This window comes from Zea mays, chromosome 8 (genome assembly GCF_902167145.1).
Source record: "Zea mays cultivar B73 chromosome 8, Zm-B73-REFERENCE-NAM-5.0, whole genome shotgun sequence".
Taxonomy (NCBI): domain Eukaryota; kingdom Viridiplantae; phylum Streptophyta; class Magnoliopsida; order Poales; family Poaceae; genus Zea; species Zea mays.
In genome coordinates this window covers 168,747,337-168,770,069 of record NC_050103.1, presented here as the reverse complement: position 1 = coordinate 168,770,069, position 22,733 = coordinate 168,747,337, and the positions used below count along the sequence as shown (strand labels likewise).

The 22,733-nt window shown below is 45.2% G+C and overlaps 1 non-coding gene and 1 pseudogene across 1 annotated transcript; one reads left to right on the top strand and one right to left on the bottom strand.

Moving 5' to 3' along the window:
- Positions 1 to 12,716: 12,716 nt before the first annotated feature.
- On the top strand, positions 12,717 to 18,082 carry LOC103637485 (selenium-binding protein 2-like; annotated as a pseudogene).
- On the bottom strand, positions 17,021 to 17,217 carry LOC111590013 (U2 spliceosomal RNA). Its single transcript, XR_004852305.1, has one exon. It is a non-coding gene; the product is annotated as a U2 spliceosomal RNA (small nuclear RNA).
- Positions 18,083 to 22,733: the final 4,651 nt, after the last annotated feature.

The following is a 22,733-nucleotide window of genomic DNA, read 5'->3' as shown; positions in this document are numbered from 1 at the left end:
AGTTCGGATTCAAGAGTTTCTTCAGCTGATAATCTGATTCTGTTCATTCAGTTTATTTCAAATAAGACGTAACTTGTTCAAGCAATTAATAGAGCTAGGGTTATAGACTTATACTACCTCCACCTTTTATATTTTTCTCAGTTTTTTTATATAGTCCAGATTCAAGAGTTTCTTCAGCTGATAATCTGATTCTGTTCATTCAGTTTATTTCAAATAAGACGTAACTTGTTCAAGCAATTAATAGAGCTAGGGTTATAGACTTATACTACCTCCACCTTTTATATTTATGCCAAATATTACAAAAATCAACTATAAAACGTCGAATAAAAATAGAGCGAGTAGTTAATGGCTTAACACAGCCATTAAAAAACTAAAAATAACTACTATGTCACTCTGGTCTCTCGAACATAATGTCAAGCAACATATATGGTGTAGTTAGCATGACAACATTAAATTATTTTTTTACTACACCATATATGTTGGTAAAACACTTAACTAAGTTTAAGTTATGAAAATCATAGACCAATATTTTAGATAATACTATAAAGTTGAAAGTGTTGATTCAAACATCCGACAACTATGACGACATTGCAATATGGTTGGAGGGTGCCGCTGTAGACTCTCGAACGAGCCGATTCGATATTCGATAGTGGGACATCGTCAATGAGGACGTGATATCGTGTCGTGGATGCCCTACGCCTGCAACCAGGATCGAACATAGTAGGTGTAGTCGTGCTCACTCGCACATGCATAACATGCTACACAAGGAGCATGTACGGTGACGACGACAACTAAAGTGATAAATGTTACATCAACGTCTTTCATGACGATGGATTCTAGTTGTCAACGAACATCCAAGCGGAGGTTAAGGAGGTGATCAAGGGGCAACGTTAGATAAGATGGGTGATATGGATATATTAAATAATGAGCAACATTGAATGATCGGCGGGGAAAAGGTATGATGGTTTATAAATGGCGGAGTCACGTTACCAACCGCCGAAGTCAGACGTAGAGAGATAATGGCAACCCTAACCACCATTAGGAGGTACTGTCAAGTTAAAATATGTTACCTTTAGGCTATCACTTGTGCAGTTGTGCATAAATGTAACCATAGTTTTTAAAGTGTATTTTTATTTATATGATTTATAGAAAAAATTATCCGAGATAAAAATTATTCTATAAACAAAAACATAAAATGGTTATAATTCATCATCTAAATAATTTTCAAGAGAATCTATAACTTAAACGTTTGTAAAGGAATCTAGATACTACTAAACAAACCAAAGCTTTAGAGATGTAAGAATGTCGGAGCCCACCTAGTGGTGGTAATGGATCACGATCCTAAAAGGGAATTAGGCTTACACCTAGTTCCTAAATAATTTTGGTGGTTGAATTGTCCAACACAAATAATTGGACTAACTAGTTTGCTCTAGTGTATAAGTTATACAGGTGCCAAAGGTTCACACTTAGCCAATAAAAAACCAAGTATTGGGTTCAACAAAAGAGCAAAGGGACAACCGAAGACACCTCTGGTCTGGCGCACCGGACTGTCCGATGTGCCACTGGACAGTGTCCGGTGCATCACCGGACAGTGTCCGGTGCACCAGAGGACTCCAACTCAAACTCGTCACCTTCGGGAAAATCCAGAGGCGCCCCGCTATAATTCACCGGACTGTTCGGTGTACACCGGACAGTGTCCGGTGCTCCAAGGAAGAGCGGCTCTGGAACTCGCCAGCTTCGGGAAAACGCAACGGCTAGTCCGCTATAATTCACCGGACATGTCCGGTGTACACCGGACTGTCCGGTGTGACAACGAAGCAACGGATACTTCGGCGCCAACGGCTACCTGCAGCGCATTAAATGCGCGCCAGCGCGCGCAGAAGTCAGGCACGCCCATGCTGGCGCACCGGACACTCTACAGTACATGTCCGGTGCGCCACCGGACATCCAGGCGGGCCCAGAAGACAGTGCTCCAACGGTCGAATCCCAACGGCTTTGGTGACGTGGCTGGCGCACCGGACATGTCCGGTGTGCACCGGACTGTCCGGTGCATCATACGACAGTCAGCCCCATCAAACGGCTAGTTTGGTGGTTGGGGCTATAAATACCCCCAACCACCCACCATTCATTGCATCCAAGTTTTCATACTTCCAACCACTTACAAGAGCTAGACATTCAATTTTAGACACACTCAAGAGATCAAATCCTCTCCCAAATTCCACACAACGCCCTAGTGCTTAGAGAGAGAGATTTGCTTGTGTTCTTTTCGAGCTCTTGCGCTTGGATTGCTTTCTTCTTTCTTGATTCTTCATTGCGATCAAACTCACTTGTAATTGAGACAAGAGACACCAATCTTGTGGTGGTCCTTGTAGGAACTTTGTGTTCCAAGGCAATTGAGAAGAGAAAGCTCACTCAGTCCGAGGGACCGTTTGAGAGAGGGAAAGGGTTGAAAGAGACCCGGTCTTTGTGACCACCTCAACGGGGAGTAGGTTTGCAAGAACCGAACCTCGGTAAAACAAATCTGCGTGTCACACCTCTTATTTGCTTGTGATTTGTTTTTGCACCCTCTCTCGCGGACTCAATAATATTTCTAACACTAACCCGGCTTGTAGTTGTGATTATTTTTGAGAATTTCAGTTTCGCCCTATTCACCCCCCTCTAGGCGACTTTCAGATCCAAATGCTCTTTTAGGTTTGGAAAAAAAGCTCTAAACTCGCAAGCCGACTCGAGCTCGGAACGACTCGGCTTGGAGCGGCTCGTCGAGGAATTCGACGCCACACACTCGAACAAGGCTAAGATACTCCTGAACATTATGGGTGTCCCACATACAGCAGCTACGCACAATCCAACAAGGCTATTTCTTTCTTGGTTTGAGCAACATTTCAGCAGTGCAACCTTGGACTGGAGCTGCACTTGCAACTATTGCTTCACAATATATTGTGAGAATCCTTTCAATTCTAGAAACAATGACAACTTGGATGCTCTAAGGGTTACCTACCCTTCAACTCAAAGTCTATGAAGAATGCATTGTTGAGATTTGCAAGATTATTCATGAAATGACGCATACGAGAGGCAGAGAGGTATACATAGAATGTTGGGTTACCAGAGGAAACCTTATGTCCCATACAAGATGTTGATGTCGAGCTTGAAGTTGAAGCTACAATTCTCTACACACTTGAAGAAGTTGTTCCTACACCATCGACGTCTTAGGGGTAAACCATATTTTAAGGAGCAAGGAATTTGGGAGGAGTACAACAAGGTGCAAGGATTGAAGAGCGCCAAGGAAGTTTGGGACGTGCTCAAAACCGCACATGAGGGTGATGAACTCACCAAGATCACCAAACGGGAAACGATCGAGGGGGAGCTCGGTCGCTTCCGTCTACGCCAAGGGGAGGAGCCACAAGACATGTACAACCGGCTCAAAACCTTGGTAAACCAAGTGCGCAACCTCGGGAGCAAAAAGTGGGATGACCACGAGGTGGTTAAGGTTATTCTAAGATCTCTTATTTTCCTTAACCCTACTCAAGTTCAATTAATTCGTGGTAATCCAAGATATACACTAATGACCCCCGAGGAAGTAATCGGGAATTTTGTGAGCTTTGAATTTATGATTAAGGGCTCATGAAAGATCAATGAGCTTGACGGCCCCTCCACGTCTGAAGCACAACCGGTCGCATTTAAGGCGACGGAGGAGAAGAAGGAGGAGTCTACATCAAGTAGACAACCAATCGACGCCTCCAAGCTCGACAATGAGGAAATGGCGCTCGTCATCAAGAGCTTCCGCCAAATCCTCAAACAAAGGAGGGGGAAAGATTGCAAGCCCCACTCCAAGAAGGTTTGTTACAAATGTGGTAAGCCCGGTCACTTTATAGCTAAATGTCCTATCTCTAGTGACAGTGACAGGGGTGATGACAAGAAGGGGAGAAGAAAGGAGAAGAAGAGGTACTACAAGAAGAAGGGCGGTGATGCCCATGTTTGTCGGGAGTGGGACTCCGACGAAAGCTCTAGCGACTCCTCCGACGATGAGGACGCCGCCAACATCGCCGTCACCAAGGGACTTCTCTTCCCCAACGTCGGCCACAAGTGCCTCATGGCAAAGGACGGCAAAAATAAGAAGGTTAAATCTAAATCATCCACTAGAAATAAGTCCTCTAGTGATGATAATGCTAGTGATGAGGAAGATAATTTGCGTACTCTTTTTGCCAACTTAAACATGCAACAAAAAGAGAAATTAAATGAATTAATTAGTGCCATCCATGAGAAGGATGATCTCTTGGACTCCCAAGAGGACTTCCTAATCAAGGAAAACAAAAAACATGTTAAAGTTAAAAATGCTTATGCTCTAGAAGTTGAGAAATGTGAAAAATTATCTAGTGAGCTAAGTACTTGCCATGAGACTATAGACAACCTTAAAAATGAGAATGCTAATTTGTTAGATAGGGTTGATTCTATTGCTTGTAATGTTTCAAATCCCAATCTTAGAAATGATAATGATGATTTACTTGCTAAGATTGAAGAATTAAACATATCTCTTGTTAGCCTTAGAAAGGAAAATGAAAAATTGACTGCTAAGGCTAAAGATTTTGATGTTTGCAATATTACAATTTCTGATCTTAGAGATAAGAATGATATATTGCGTGCTAAGATTGTTGAACTTAATTCTTGCAAACCCTCTACATCTACCATAGAACATACTACCATTTGTACTAGATGTAGAGATGTTAACATTGATGCTATACATGATCACATGGCTTTAATTAAACAACAAAATGATCATATAGCAAAATTAGATGCTAAAATTGCCGAGCATAACTTAGAAAATGAAAAAATTAAATTTGCTAGAAGTATGCTCTATAGTGGGAGACGTCCTGGCATCAAGGATGGCATTGGCTTCCAACAGGGAGGCAATGTCAAACTTAGTGCCCCTCCTAAGAAATTGTCCAACTTTGTTAAGGGCAAGGCTCCCATGCCTCAGGATAACGAGGGTTACATTTTATACCCTGCCGGTTATCCCGAGGACAAAATTAGGAGAATTCATTCTAGGAAGTCTCACTCTGGCCCTAACCATGCTTTTATGTATAAGGGTGAGACATCTAGCTCTAGGCAACCAACCCGTGCTAAGTTGCCTAAGAAGAAAACTCCTAGTGCATCAAATGAACATAGCCTTTCATTTAAAACGTTTGATGCATCATATGTTCTGACTAACAAATCCGGCAAGGTAGTTGCCAAGTTTGTTGGGGGCAAACACAAGGGCTCCAAGACTTGTGTTTGGGTACCCAAAGTTCTTGTTTCTAATACCAAAGGACCCAAAACCGTTTGGGTACCTAAAGTCAAGAACTAAACTTGTTTTGTAGGTTTATGCATCCGGGGGCTCAAGTTGGATCATCGATAGCGGGTGCACAAACCACATGACTGGGGAGAAGAAAATGTTCTCCTCCTACGAGAAAAACCAAGATCCCCAACGAGCGATCACATTCGGGGATGGAAACCAAGGTTTGGTCAAAGGATTGGGTAAAATTGCTATATCTCCTGACCATTCTATTTCCAATGTTTTTTCTTGTAGATTCATTAGATTACAATTTGCTTTCTTTATCTCAATTATGCAAAATGGGCTACAACTGTCTCTTTACTGATGTAGGTGTCACTGTCTTTAGAAGAAGTGAAGATTCAATAACATTTAACGGAGTGTTGGAGGGTCAGCTATACTTGGTAGATTTTGATAGAGCTGAACTCGACACTTGCTTAATTGCTAAGACTAACATGGGTTGGCTCTGGCACCGCCGACTAGCCCATGTTGGAATGAAGAATCTTCATAAGCTTCTAAAGAGAGAGCACATTTTAGGACTAACCAATGTTCATTTTGAGAAAGACAGGGTTTGTAGCGCATGCCAAGCAGGAAAGCAAATTGGTGCCCATCATCCACACAAGAACATCATGATGACCGACAGGCCGCTTGAGCTACTCCACATAGATCTATTTGGCCTGATTGCTTACATAAGCATCGGCGGGAGTAAGTATTGTCTTGTAATAGTGGATGATTATTCTCGCTTCACTTGGGTATTCTTTTTGCAGGAAAAATCTCAAACCCAAGAGACCTTAAAGGGATTCTTGAGACGGGCTCAAAATGAGTTCGACTTAAGGATCAAGAAAATTAGAAGCGACAACGGGACGGAGTTCAAGAACTCACAAATTGAAGGCTTTCTTGAGGAGGAGGGGATCAAGCATGAGTTCTCTTCTCCCTACACGCCACAACAAAATGGTGTAGTGGAGAGGAAGAATAGAACTCTATTGGACATGGCAAGAACCATGCTTGATGAGTACAAGACTTCGGATCGGTTTTGGGTCGAGGCGGTCAACACCGCCTGCTACGCCATCAACCGGTTGTATCTACACCGAATCCTCAAGAAGACATCCTATGAACTCCTAACCGGTAAAAAACCCAATATTTCGTATTTTAGAGTTTTTGGTAGCAAATGTTTTATTCTTATCAAAAGAGGTAGAAAATCTAAATTTGCTCCTAAAACTGTAGAAAGCTTTTTACTAGGATATGATTCAAACACAAGGGCATATAGAGTCTTTAACAAGTCCTCCGGACAAGTTGAAGTTTCTTGTGACATTGTGTTTGATGAGACTAACGGCTCTCAAGTAGAGCAAGTTGATCTTGATGAGACGGGTATTGAAGAGGCTCCGTGCATCGCGCTAAGGAACATGTCCATTGGGGATGTGTGTCCTAAGGAATCCGAAGAGTCTTCAAATGCACAAGATCAACCATCCTCCACGCAAGCATCTCCACCAACTCAAAATGAGGATGAGGCTCAAGTTGATGAAGGAGAAGATCAAGCAAATGGGCCACCTCAAGATGACGGCAATGATCAAGGGGGAGATGCAAATAATCAAGACAAGGAGGATGAAGAGCAAAGGCGGCCACACCCAAGAGTCCACCAAGCAATCCAACGAGATCACCCCATCGACACCATCCTCGGCGACATTCATAAGGGGGTAACCACTAGATCTCGTGTTGCACATTTTTGTGAGCATTACTCTTTTGTTTCCTCTATTGAGCCACAAAGGATAGAGGAAGCACTTCAAGATTCGGATTGGGTGGTGGCGATGCAAGAGGAGCTCAACAACTTCACTAGGAATGAGGTATGGCATTTAGTTCCACGTCCTAATCAAAATGTTGTAGGAACCAAATGGGTTTTCCGCAACAAGCAAGATGAGCATGGTGTGGTGACAAGGAACAAAGCCCGACTTGTGGCCAAGGGATACTCCCAAGTTGAAGGTTTGGATTTTGGTGTAACCTATGCACCCGTAGCTAGGCTTGAGTCAATTCGCATATTATTGGCCTATGCTACTTACCATGGCTTTAAGCTTTATCAAATGGACGTGAAAAGTGCCTTCTTCAATGGACCAATCAAGGAAGAGGTCTATGTTGAGCAACCTCCCGGCTTTGAAGATAGTGAGTACCCTAACCATGTCTATAAACTCTCTAAGGCGCTTTATGGGCTCAAGCAAGCCCCAAGAGCATGGTATAAATGCCTTAGGGATTTCCTTATTGCTAATGGCTTCAAAGTCGGAAAGGCCGATCCTACACTCTTTACCAAAACACTTGAAAATGATTTGTTTGTATGCCAAATTTATGTTGATGATATTATATTTGGGTCTACTAACGAATCTACATGTGAAGAGTTTAGTAGGATCATGACACAGAAATTCGAGATGTCAATGATGGGGGAGTTGAAGTATTTCTTGGGATTTCAAGTAAAGCAACTCCAAGAGGGCACCTTCCTAAGCCAAACGAAATACACTCAAGATATTCTAAGCAAGTTTGGAATGAAGGATGCCAAACCCATCAAGACACCCATGAGAACCAATGGGCATCTCGACCTCGACGAAGGAGGTAAATCCGTCGATCAAAAGATATATCGGTCGATGATAGGTTCTTTGCTATATTTATGTGCATCTCGACCGGATATTATGTTTTCCGTATGCATGTGTGCAAGATTCCAAGCCGACCCTAAGGAAGCTCACCTTATGGTCGTAAAACGAATCTTGAGATATTTGGGTTATACTCCTAAGTTTGGGCTTTGGTATCCTAGGGGATCCACATTTGATTTGACTGGTTATTCGGATGCCGATTGGGCGGGGTGTAAAATCAATAGAAAGAGCACATCGGGGACTTGCCAGTTCTTGGGAAGATCCTTGGTGTCTTGGGCTTCAAAGAAGCAAAATTCCGTAGCTCTTTCTACCGCCGAAGCCGAGTACATTGCCGCAGGACATTGTTGCGCGCAACTACTTTGGATGAGGCAAACCCTTAGAGACTATGGTTACAAATTAACCAAAGTTCCTCTTCTATGTGATAATGAGAGTGCAATCCGCATGGCGGATAATCCCGTTGAGCATAGTCGCACTAAACACATAGCCATTCGGTATCACTTTTTAAGGGATCACCAACAAAAGGGAGATATCGAGATTTCTTACATTAATACTAAAGATCAATTAGCCGATATCTTTACCAAGCCACTTGATGAACAAACTTTTAACAAACTTAGGCATGAGCTAAATATTCTTGATTCTAGGAACTTCTTTTGTTGATTTGCACACATAGCTCTCCTATATACCTTTGATCATGTCTCTTTCATGTGCTATGACTAATGTGTTTTCAAGTGAATTTCAAAACCAAGTCATAGGTATATTGAAAGGAAATTGGAGTCTTCGGCGAAGACAAAGGCTTCCACTCCGCAACTCATCATTCGCCGTCGCTCCGCGCATCTTTCCATCCTTTGGGGGAGAATCCAACACAAAAGGACTCCGTCTTTGGTATAATCTTCACTCATTTACTTATGACCAAAGGGGGAGAGAGTAATTTAGAGGGCTCTAATGATTCCGTTTTTGGCGATTCATGCCAAAGGGGGAGAGAGTATGAGCCCAAAGCAAAAGGACCGCACCACCACCAATTTCTAAAATTTTAGTTTTTCAAAGAGTATTTTCAAATTAGTATCTTACTTGTGATATAATTGGTATACCCTCTTCAAAATTAATATCAAAACCCTCTTGAACACTAAGAGGAGGATTTCATTAAGGGGGAGTTTTGTTTAGTCAAAGGAAAAGCATTTGAAACAGGGGGAGAAAATTTCAAATCTTGAAAATGCTTTGCAAAATCTTATTCATTTACCTTTGACTATTTGCAAAAGAACTTTGAAAAGGATTTACAAAAGAATTTGCAAAAACAAAACATGTGGTGCAAGCGTGGTCCAAAATATTAAAAACAAAGAAACAATCCATGCATATCTTGTAAGTATTTATATTGGCTCAATTCCAAGCGACCTTTGCACTTACATTATGCAAGCTAGTTCAATTATGTACTTCCATATTTGCTTTGGTTTGTGTTGGCATCAATCACCAAAAAGGGGGAGATTGAAAGGGAATTAGGCTTACACCTAGTTCCTAAATAATTTTGGTGGTTGAATTGTCCAACACAAATAATTGGACTAACTAGTTTGCTCTAGTGTATAAGTTATACAGGTGCCAAAGGTTCACACTTAGCCAATAAAAAGACCAAGTATTGGGTTCAACAAAAGAGCAAAGGGACAACCGAAGGCACCTCTGGTCTGGCGCACCGGATTGTCCGGTGTGTCACCGGACAGTGTCCGGTGCATCACCGGACAGTGTCCGGTGCATCACCGGACAGTGTCCGGTGCACCAGAGGACTCCAACTCAAACTCGTCACCTTCGGGAAAATCCAGAGGCGCTCCGCTATAATTCACCGGACTGTCCGGTGTACACTGGACAGTGTCCGGTGCTCCAAGGAAGAGCGGCTCTGGAACTCGCCAGCTTCGGGAAAACGCAACGGCTAGTCCGCTATAATTCACCGGACATGTCCGGTGTACACCGGACTGTCCGGTGTGACAACGAAGCAACGGATACTTCGGCGCCAACGGCTACCTGCAGCGCATTAAATGCGCGCCAGCGCGCGCAGAAGTCAGGCACGCCCATGCTGGCGCACCGGACACTCTACAGTACATGTCCGGTGCGCCACCGGACATCCAGGCAGGCCCAGAAGACAGTGCTCCAACGGTCGAATCCCAACGGCTTTGGTGACGTGGCTGGCGCACCGGACATGTCCGGTGTGCACCGGACTGTCCGGTGCACCATACGACAGTCAGCCCCACCAAACGGCTAGTTTGGTGGTTGGGGCTATAAATACCCCCAACCACCCACCATTCATTGCATCCAAGTTTTCATACTTCCAACCACTTACAAGAGCTAGACATTCAATTTTAGACACACTCAAGAGATCAAATCCTCTCCCAAATTCCACACAACGCCCTAGTGCTTAGAGAGAGAGATTTGCTTGTGTTCTTTTCGAGCTCTTGCGCTTGGATTGCTTTCTTCTTTCTTGATTCTTCATTGCGATCAAACTCACTTGTAATTGAGACAAGAGACACCAATCTTGTGGTGGTCCTTGTAGGAACTTTGTGTTCCAAGGCAATTGAGAAGAGAAAGCTCACTCGGTCCGAGGGACCGTTTGAGAGAGGGAAAGGGTTGAAAGAGACCCGGTCTTTGTGACCACCTCAACGGGGAGTAGGTTTGCAAGAACCGAACCTCGATAAAACAAATCCGCGTGTCACACCTCTTATTTGCTTGCGATTTATTTTTGCACCCTCTCTCGCGGACTCAATAATATTTCTAACACTAACTCGGCTTGTAGTTGTGATTATTTTTGAGAATTTCAGTTTCACCCTATTCACCCCCCCCCCTCTAGGCGACTTTCAGATCCAAATGCTCTTTTAGGTTTGGAAAAAAAGCTCTAAACTCGCAAGCCGGCTCGAGCTCGGAACGACTCGGCTTGGAGCGGCTCGTCGAGGAATTCGACGCCACACACTCGAACAAGGCTAAGATACTCCTGAACATTATGGGTGTCCCACATACAACAGCTACGCACAATCCAACAAGGCTATTTCTTTCTTGGTTTGAGCAACATTTCAGCAGTGCAACCTTGGACTGGAGCTGCACTTGCAACTATTGCTTCACAATATATTGTGAGAATCCTTTCAATTCTAGAAACAATGACAACTTGGATGCTCTAAGGGTTACCTACCCTTCAACTCAAAGTCTATGAAGAATGCATTGTTGAGATTTGCAAGATTATTCATGAAATGACGCATACGAGAGGCGGAGAGGTATACATAGAATGTTGGGTTACCGGAGGAAACCTTATGTCCCATACAAGATGTTGATGTCGAGCTTGAAGTTGAAGCTACAATTCTCTACACACTTGAAGAAGTTGTTCCTACACCATCGACGTCTTAGGGGTAAACCATATTTTAAGGAGCGAGGAATGTTAGGTATAGTAGATGGGCTTGGACCGAGTGAGCTTTGCTTGTCCATCTTGCCATTCTTCCCTCCCCTGGCCCAGCGGTGGCACATGACCCGACCCCGCAGGGCAAGCTCGTCGAAATGGCGGGTGTCTGCGCGCGACTTGGGAGCACAGCACCGGCCACCGGAAACAAGGCAGGCAGGGGACTGTTAGCATAGCTGACGGGGAGAATGTGGATTGGGGAAGAAGAACCAGACGCAGAAGAGTTGGTTGATGAAATCATCTTTTCTGTTTTTCCATATCTCCACCCTATTTCAGAAGTCCCTTTTATGTAGCATCAATATCGCTAAGACCTTGTTCGTTTGTGTCGGATTGCACCCGAAATCATTACAACTAATCAAAGTTTATATAAATTAAAGAAGCAATTCAGTTAGAAATCGTTCTGACCCACCAATCCCACACAAATGAACAAGACCTAAGGCTACTATTACACGACCCAAGTCGGCTTATGATATTTCTCGTTACGTTCACGTTTTGATCTGCTTGCCTGAACGCTTCCATCGTGCGCTTTCAATCTGCTTGCCTGAACGCTTCCATCGCGCGCTTGCTTGTTGTTGCTCCATATCTGCTCATTATCGTTCCCACCTTCAGCTTCTCCCGTCTGTACGTCCGAGATATCCATGTTCCCCCACTCCTCCTTAGACGATCGTTTGCCCCCCAAGCCGGCGCATCGGGAAACCTGGAGCGTAGAGCAACAACATCTTCCCAAGTTACTAAAGCTGGATCCATACCGGACCAAACCACCCTGACTTGAGAAATCAACTGACCACCACCACGTTCGATCATGCGACACTGCACTACTCGAACTGGCACCTGGACAAGTCGAGAAGTCTTAGGTAGAGATGAAACCAATTCCTGTTTTTCCCCATTGCTTTCTTTAACTGAGAGACATGTATGATTGGATGAATAGAACTCGAAGATGGTAACGGTAAGCGATACACCACAGATCCCTCCTTATCCAGAATTTGATATGGTCCAAAGAATTTAAATGTCAACTTTTGAGCCACTGAAGAGTGAATATATGGTTGTAACTTCAGATACACTCAGTCCCCAATCTCAAAATGTCTCTCAGATCGATGTTTATCCGTCTGGCGCTTCGTTCTCTCGTGTGCCCGGGTGAGATGTAACTTGATCACCCGAGTCATCAACTCACGTTCTTTTAGCCATTCTTCCAACTCCAGCTGAGAGACACCACTGTATCTGCAGATATCCCAAAATGTCGTGGGCCATATCCATAAAGAACTTCCCCGTAGAAAAGATGGCGCGAGCAGCGGTCGACGCGCCGCCGGCCAACGGAGGGACCTGCTGCCACGCCACCAAGGGACTGGGGTATGCCACGTCGCTGGAGGCCATGGAGAAGGGCCCCAGGGAGAAGCTCGTCTACATCACCTGCGTCTACAATGGTGCACGCTTTCTCTGCCTCATCATGCGTGGATGTTGGAGGATTAGTCAGGAGTTCATCAACGAGTAATTTAATTCGTAACGTTTATTTAGTGCAGGACAGGTGGGGTGTTGTTACTAGCATGGGAAGGGGACCTTTTTATATAATCTAGCCTGCAACGAACAAGAATCGCTCTAGCTTAGATCCCCAATTATTTTGGAACACGATTACATAGGGTTTTCTCCATGTCCTTTGCGGATGATACTATCTCCTATCATAGTTTAAGATTGTATGCTTTGGCTTGTCAACAAAAATAAGGCTACACTTGAGGTTCACTTAGTCTGCAAACTAGCGCGTGATCCCTCATGGCCGAAAGCCTGAAACTGTGACACAGACAATACCCTGCTTCAAAACATTTTCGGTTCATGACAGGGGTTCACATGGTTTCTACTTCGGGGGCGTCTATGGATCACACAAGCCATGTGAAAACTGTAGTGACTAGATGTTCGCCTTGTTGGGAATTTTGTGTTTCATGTGTTCCGTATTATTTTATGCAGGCACTGGAATTAACAAGCTGGATTACCTTGCAACGATGGATTTGGACCCCGACTCTCCTACATACTCCCAGGTGATCCACAGGCTCTCAGTCACCCACATCGGCGATGAGCTGCATCACTCTGGCTGGAACTCGTGCAGCTCTTGCCATGGTGATCCATCAGCAAAGCATCGTTTCCTAATCCTACCTTCGTTGCTGTGAGTATAGAACAAGTGGACATGGTCTGAATCAATTGAATGACTCAGCTGCTGACCTCGAGAATATGCGGTGTGGCTTCAATGGTTATTTGCAGGTCAGGACATTAGTATGTTGTTGACACAGCGACAGACCCGAGGGCACCATCCTTGCATAACGTGTTTGAGTATAAGGACATTGCTGAGAAGACTGGGCTTGGCTTTCCTCACACGTCTCATTGCCTTGCATCTGGTGACATTATGATTTCTTGCCTTGGGGACAAGGAGGGGAATACAACTGGCAATGGCTTCCTGCTGTTGGATTCAGAGTTTAATGTTAAAGGCCGGTAAGTTCTTCTCACAGTTTAGGCCCATTGATGTTGTAGTGTAGCATGTATCTACGCCAAACTACAAAGCACGACCTGTTATCGTTGAACTACGTCATGTTGTTATACAGTTTGCCACGTCAACAATAACATAAAAGCACACGATCAAGATGTGTATAATTGGTGTAGTTCAAGTAATGTGCTCTGAAATAGCTGCATATGTATGGCAAATTGCTTGACATGTGAAAACAGACAGATTCACTATGCTGATCTCAGTATCTTGATTAATTATTAAGCCTTTGCTACATTTAGTTGGGAAAAGCCAGGTCACAGTCCCTTGTTTGGATATGACTTCTGGTACCAGCCTCACCACAAGACTATGATCAGTTCATCATGGGGAGCCCCTGCAGCGTTCAGGACATGTTTCAATCCTCAACATGTCCAAGAGATGGCATGTATGGAAGGCACTTGAATGTGTACGACTGGTCTGGTGGTGAGCTCAAGCAGACACTTGATCTAGGTGACACTGGACTTATTCCCCTTGATCCTTGAGGTAATATAGTATTAAAATTGTAGAAATTGCTGTCAGGATAATGTTTGCTTTTCAGCTGTCTTTGTTTTGCTGTAAATGCTACCAGAATAGTGTGGTGCTTCAAGAGCCTGTTGTAACACTTCTCTGTCTATTTGTTTGTCTCCGTGGATGAATCGTGGAGCCACGAGGTTTGCTCATGACACATGACAGGATTTCCCCCCACCTAATGAACTTAATTTTCCAACTCACTTAGAACCCTATGACTGTACTTTGTAGGTTGCTATCTCCATAAAACCATTGAAGGTTCGCAACTGGTTTCTGCCAGAAATGCCAGGATTGATAACTGATTTTGTTATCTCTCTTGATGATCGTTATCACTATTTGGTACATTGGCTTCATGGCGATATCAGGCAGTACAACATTGAGGATCCTGCAAAGCCTTTCTTGGCTGGACAAGTATGGGTTGGTGGTCTTCTTCCAAAGGGCGGTGATGTTGTCTATGTAACTGATGATAGTCAAGAAGAACAGTATAATGTGCCTCAAGTCAAGGTAACCTCCCTTCAAACTTTCTGAAACGAGAAGATTCATGTAATTATTAGAGTTCAGGATTTAGCGGTGGTTACGAGTGGTTCATTATGGAGTTTCCAAATACCAAACTGTTTTTTTATTGTCACCCTAAAATACTAGCACATTTAAAAACCTAGGAAACAAGATATAAATACAATTGAATTTTTTACTCTGATCCACATAATGTCTCTTTATAACTAGCGTCACCGACTTAGAGGTGGACCGCAGATGATTCAGTTGAGCTTGGATGGCAAGAGGATATATGTGACAACTCACTTTTGAGTCGTTGGAATGAGCGGTTCTCTAGTGACTATCACCCAACCGTTAGGGTTCGATCGTTGGAGCTTCTGACATGTGGGCCATCGGACAGTCCGGTGGTGCACCAGACAGGTCCTGTTCATTGTCCGGTGCGCCATCAGGCACCTGCTCTGACTCTGCGCGTGTAGTCGGTACTGTTCACTGTTCACTTTTGCAGTCGACCGTTGACGCTGTAGTCGTTACTCCGCTTGGCACACCGGACAGTCCGGTGAATTATAGCGGAGGGCAATTCCAGAAACCCGAAGGTGGCAAGTTCGGAGTGATTCTCCCTGGTGCACCGGACACTGTCCGGTGGTGCAGACCAGGGCACCCTTCGGTTGTCTTTTGCTCTTTTTATTTTAACCCTTTCTTGGACTTTTTATTGGTTTGTGTTGAACCTTTGGCACTTGTAGAACTTATAATCTAGAGCAAACTAGTTAGTCCAATTATTTGCGTTGCGCAATTCAACCACCAAAATCAATAAGGAAATGGTGTGAGCTTATTTCCCTTTCAGCGTGACAGGCGCCACCATGTCCTCCTCGACGACACGCATGGAGAAAGGCCAGGTGCATGACCGACTCGCCCCGTACCCACGTCGACTAGCGTCGGTCGCCTCGCGGCTGCGACCGTGTGCAAGGGCAGCAGGTTGGGGAGGAAGAACAGAGCGAAGGCGAGAAGACGAACGGGATGTCCGACGATGGCGAAAACGATGGTGCGCGCATGATGTGAAACATCCTCGTGGACGTGCAATAGCCACTGCGCGAGTCGGTGTCGGGGCTAGTGTCGGACGAATACGGGGGAGGGGGCACCTACTCCTACGCCCTGTGTCGAGAATGGGGTGGCGCGGAGGTGGAGGCGTGAGGGGAGAGAGAAAAGAAGTAGAATGACGAACGATGTGGTGGCAACTGGAGCGAGGACCATCATTACCGTGTGGAGGTATAGATAACCAAATGAGTTGTGTCTAGCGAGCCCGCCCGAGGCATGACCCATTTAATAGTGCCTGGGCCAACCCGGCACGAGCGCCGTGCGGTGCTTGGGCCGTAGCCTCGGCCCGTAGTGTTGTCCCGTCCCGGCACGATTTTTTTATTTTTCAAAAAACATATATACATATGTACAAATTATATTCAATATTGTAAACATTTGAGCATAATGTTCTACTGGTTAGATAGCTTCGTCCAATGTCTTCCAGCCACCCTTTTTCCATTAGGGTGTGGGTTCAAACCCCACCTATTACTACCGTTGAAACTTGTGCTTTAAGTATAGTAGAGACATGCACTTCATTAACTTATTATAGCAAGGTTGGCTTAATGGCCCATATCGAAGGCCTTACGTTGAGTTGATTTTGAAAAAATGTAGGTGCTTTTTGTATTGAGACTGTTGCCAATGAAATAAGACATGGTTTCATGAGAACTTTAGATTAATAGAAGTCCTCATTCTAAATTTTCTTATTGTTATCGGCTCTGTAGTCTTGCTGTTGTAGTTGCAAGATTTCTTGTAAAGCAGACGCTCGCACTCAGGTTTCAGCACCATTACTAGTAGTATTAATATATGGTTGTGCACGATTTGACAATGTTCTCTAACCCACTACTGCCCTGAAACTAATAAGCTCCTCGACCTCAAGGTAACAAGATAAAGTTCACATCCTACAAGTCCAATTTAACTCACTAATCAGGTCCAACTACAAGTCCGATATATTAACTTTAAACCCAAGTATTTAGAACGCAGAGCTTTTTATTTGACCAGGTGACTGTTGAACTTTAAACCTAGTCCAATATAACTTTAAAACAGAAAATTTAACTTAGACTTGGTTGGGGCGCGCCAGGCTTGGGCAGTAGTGCAACGCCCAAGCGACACATGAGGACCCCAGTAGCAAGCTACTGTAGTGAGTCCTCCCCCACAAAAAATAAATTTAATATCGAAGTGAACACATGGTTCACATATCAGATATTAAACTGATAAGAACAGATACTACACTTGATCTTAGCCAAAAGGCTGAGAAAGGTATGCTTTGCTATGAGGTATAGGATCGTATTTTATAAGCCTCCTCTGGCTCCGCTGGTCCAAAGCTTCCGGGGTGGCACTAAACTGAGGCGCGCTCCAGTGCTCCACGCACACGTCGCGCGCTATTTTGGTTAGCGGGTCGCTGTGAAAATATGCTCGCCATGGCCCATCAATAGCTAGCCCACTGAAGAATCCGTCGGGCCTGGAATTCACTCAGTCTTCTCCATCAGGCTTCGTCAAAGTTTGAAGCGGCCGTGCCTGATTGATGCGGCCTCCCGCCTCCCGACTCCCCGTCCCGCCTTCGCACTGCAGAGTACTCCTCTCTCGCCTCCGCGCGTGCAGCTCCGCCCCCTGCGTTCCTGTGCCACGCCCACCTCCTCATTTCGGGCCATCTCGCGTCCTCGCCGGCTCCCCGCTGCGGCTCTCCAACCTCCTCCTCCTCGCCCTTGCGTCCGTCCCGCCGTCTTCGCGCGCCTCCCGGAGCCCGCCGCTCGCGACCTATTCCTCTGGAGCACGTCTGTCCGCCTCCACGCCCCCACGTTGCGCTGCTCTGCTTCGCGCGGACGCGCCATTGCGGCGTGTGGACGGACGCCTACACATTTCCCGCTATCCTCAAGGGTCAAGGCCTGCGGCCGCGCGCTGGCTGCAGGGCCGGACTCCTGGTTCACGCCGAGGCCGTGAGGAGGGGGATGGGCGTGGACATCTTCAGTCTTCACGGTGAACGCGCTCATCAGCTCTGGACCCGCTCGCGGAGGAACGTGTTCGACGAGGCGGGCGGCGTCTCGTGGTCGTGGAACACCATGGGCGCTGGGTACACCGGGTGTGGGAGACGGGGCTCGCGCAGGAGCTGTTCGACGAAATGGCGCTGAGAGACATGTTCTCTTGGGGGCCTTGATCGAGGTGTGAAGCAAGTGCTGGTGTGGACCGTGCGCGTGAGTACAATTCCTCGAGAGGGATTTGATGTGATGTAACTCGATGTTCAACGGTGATGACAGGCATGTCAGGATGAATTAAGACAGGTCACCGTTTGAGGAAACGCTGGAGCGGAATGTGATCTTGTGGACCATTTTCATTGATGGGCATGTTAGGTGCTCGGAGGCCAAAACAGGCTTTGTATTATTTGCGGGGCACCGAAGGTCCTCAATATGCAGACATTGTCTATAAGCAATAAGATTTAATGTCGAATCTACAACAAACATGCATAAAGCGCTGAAGGGTGACAACTTCGTTTAAAGGGGTTAGGAAGGTAGGTGCTCGGAGGCCAAAGAGGCTTTGGATTATTTGTGGGGTACCGAAGGTACTCAATACGCAGAAATTGTCTATAAGCAATAAGATTGAATGTCGAATCTACAACAAGCATACATAAAGCGCTGAAGGGTGACAGCTTCGTTTAAAGTGGTTAGGAAGGTCAAACACATTTTGTATTAGGATTATATGTATGTGTTAGGGTCATAAATGTATTTTTATTCGGTCCGCGTCTCGTTCTTATAAATAGATTAACAGTATCCCCATATTATTCATGCACAATTGAGATTGCACTCTTATTTTTCCCATTCGAGCAAACCGAAATTACCAATGTAATAAGTTTATATCATATATTATTTTATTGATATATGCTATAGATTTCAATGTTATTTAATGTTTAATATGAAATAAATAATTATTATAGTCTTACATTTGAAGATACATTTTTGTATTTGTGGATGACGAAGACTTATTCTTCATAACATTCGTTCGAGAACCATCAAACCCGAAAGGATTTGATGTTTCAAAAGACGAATATATTTTTATATAATACTTGTGTTGTCTTGTTTTGTGAATCAGCAATTATAAACAAGAGACCAATTATAAACAAGAGAGCAATTATAACAGTAGTAGTTTACGCTATGTTATACACGACTTTTATGCTTCTTTTGTATCGGATTTACACCAAAACACACAAAAGTGGTTGGTATCCTGGCTCGGGTCTAGGCTTCCATTACCTCTTTCACTTGTACCTTATATCCACCTATCTTTGTTCCTCGCATTTTAATAGTAAAATAGCTAAAGTTATACAAAAATATATATTAAAACCATGTTATTGGTTCCAAACCCACATCCACGCATACCTAGCCAATAGCACACAAACACGTAAACATATGTCTTTGTGTTAATAAAGCATGTTTTTGTATTAATCAAGCATAAATAAAAACCGTACCAATGTACGTGTATCTAAAGATCGGAGTGGCTTGGCTTAGCTCAGAGTCTCACGAGCCAAGCCAAGTTTTTAGTTCATTGGGGTAACGAGTTGAGCCCAGCTGCATAAAATTAATCAGATTACACAATTATAATGGATATCGGATAGTTTGTAGATATTCGACTCGTTTTAAAGTTTTTAATGATCAATATATGACAATTATAATTTATTACTTTGTAATGTTACATTACGACTATTTATTTTATATTTATAGACTATTAATTTACTATAATACGTTATTATTTTCACGATACAGCTCACGAGCCGAATCGATATCAAAGCTGAGCCCTTTTTGTGACTCGTTTAGTAGGCGAACGAAGCCAGCTCCGTCACCTAGCGTGACACAAGCCCATAAGATCACCTATACAGCTATACTAGTCGGTTACTCGTGCGTTGCGACGGCTCACAACAATGCCCACATAAATTATCCACCAAAAAAATCTCAATATTTGTTATTGGTTGTATCCACTCTTCACATAATATTTTTTATAAACGCACGGGTACCATAGGCAGCAAATCATAGACCCTCATCCCTCGCCTCCCCCACTTCCAAGGTTTCGTACAGCATGGGAGGAAGGGAAGAGGCAGACATACATGTTCGTTGCCGGAGAAGGACATGACGAAGACCTAGGCATTTAGAGGCGACATAGGTAGTATACCGCTAGATATATAGGGAGAGAGCACGCAAGCGGAGAAAGAAGCCCAGCCAGAGCAGCTCCAAACCAAGAGGCACTCGCACCATGCGCCAGTCCGAGAAGGGGGCAGCAGGTTGGGGAGGAAGAACCGGCCGAAGCGACACAACACCATCACCAACTCTGTAGCATATGTCGACTGCTGCCACGCTACGGGCCTTAGTTGTCCAATATCTTAGACAGGTATTCCTCATCGCTAAGATAACCTAAGCGTGACACGCGCCACCATGTCCTCCTCGACAACACGCGTGGAGAAAGGTCAGGTGCATGACCGACTCGCCCCGTACCCACGTCGACCAGCGTTGGTCGGCTCGCAGCTGCGACCGTGTGCGGGGGCAGCAGGTTGGGGAGAAAGAACAGGGCGAAGGCCGAGAAGACGAACGAGACGTCTGACGATGGCGAAAACGATGGTGCGCGCATGATGTGAAACATCCTCGTGGACGTGCAATAGCCACTGCGTGAGTCAGTGTCTGGGCTAGTGTCGGACGAATACGGGGCAGGAGGCACCTTCTCCTACGCACTGTGTCGAGAATGGGATGGCACAGAGGTGGAGGCGTGAGGGGAGAGAGAAAAGAAGTAGAATGATGAACGAGGTGGTGGCAACTGAAGCGAGGACCATCATTATCGTGTGGAGGTATAGATGGCCAAATAGGTTGTGTCTAGCAAGCCGGCCCGAGGCATGACCCATTTAATAGTGCATGGCTACCCGGCACGAGCGCCGTGCGATGCTTGGGCTGTAGCCTCGGCCCGTAGTGCTGGCCCGGCCCGGCACGATTTTTTATTTTTCAAAAAACATATACACATATGTACAATTTATATTCAATATTGTAAACATTTGAGCATGATGTTCTACTGGTTAGATAGCTTCGCCCAATGTCTTCCACCCCACCCTTCTTCCATCAGGGTGTGGGTTCAAACCCCACCTACTGCTTTTTAATATTTTACGCTGAGTTGATTTTGAAGAAATGTACGGACTTTTTTATAAAAACATGACGCAGGACTACCGTTGAAACTGGTGCTCTAAGTATAGTAGAGACATGCGCTTCATTAACTTATTATGGCAAGGTTATCTTAATGGCCCATATCGAAAGCCTTACGCTGAGTTGATTTTGAAGAAATGTAGGGACTTTTTTGTAAAAAGATGGCGGGGGACGACCGTTGAAACTGGTGTTTTAAGTATAGTAGAGATTAGTAGGCGAACGAAGCCAGCTCCGTCACCTAGCGTGACACAAGCCCATAAGCTCACCTATACAAATATACTAGTCGGTTACGCGTGCGTTGCGACGGCTCACAACAATACCCACATAAATTATCCACCAAAAAGATCTCAATATTTTTCATTGGTTGTCTCCACTCCTCACATAATATTTTTTATAAATGCACGGGTACCATAGGCAGCAAATTAGAGACCCTCATCCCTCGCCTCTCCCACTTCCAAGGTTTCGTAGAGCATGAGGAGAAGGGAAGAGGCATGCATACCTGTTCGTTGCCGGAGAAGGACACAACGAAGACCTGGGCATCTAGAGGCAACATAGGTAGTATACCGCTAGATATATAGGGAGAGAGCACGCAAGCGGAGAAAGAAGCCGAGCCGGAGCAGCTCCAAACCAAGAGGCACTCGCACCATGCGCCAGTCCGAGAAGGGGCAGCAGGTTGGGGAGGAAGAATCGGCCGAAGCGCCACAACAACACCACCAACTCTGTAGCATATGTCGACTGCTGCCATGCTATGGGCCTTAGTTGTCCAATATCTAAGACATGTATTCCTCATCGCTAAGATAACCTAAGCGTGACAGGCGCCACCATGTCCTCCTTGACGGCACGCATGGAGAAAGGCCAGGTGCATGACCGACTCGCCCCGTACCCGCGTCGAACAGCGTCGGTCGGCTCGTGGCTGCGACCTTGTGCGGGGGCAGCAGGTTGGGGAGGAAGAATAGGGCAAAGGCCGAGAAGACGAACGGGACATTCGACGATGGCGAAAACGATGGTGCGCGCATGATGTGAAACATCTCGTGGACGTGAAATAGCCATTGCGCGAGTCGGTGTCGGGGCTAGTTTTGGACGAATACGGGGGAGGAGGCACCTGCTCCTACGCCCTGTATCGAGAATGAGGTGGCACGGAGGTGGAGGCATGAGGGGAGAGAGAAAAGAAGTAGAACGACGAATGAGGTGGTGGACACTGAAGCGAGGACCATCATTATCGTGTGGAGGTATAGATGGCCAAATGGGTTGTGTCTAGCGAGTCGGCCCGAGGCATGACCCATTTAATAGTGTCTGGGCCAACACGGCACGAGCGCCGTGCGGTGCTTGGGCCGTAGCCTTGGCTCGTAGTGCTGGCCCGACCCTGCATGATTTTTTTATTTTTCAAAAAACATATATACATATGTACAATTTATATTCAATATTGTAAACATTTGAGCATGATGTTGTACTGGTTAGATAGCTTCCCCCAATGACTTCCACCCCACCCTTCTTTCATCAGGTTGTGGGTTCAAACCCCACCTGCTGCTTTTTAATATTTTACGCTGAGTTGATTTTAAGAAATGTAGGGACTTTTTTTAAAAAGATGACGCAGTACTACCGTTGAAACTGG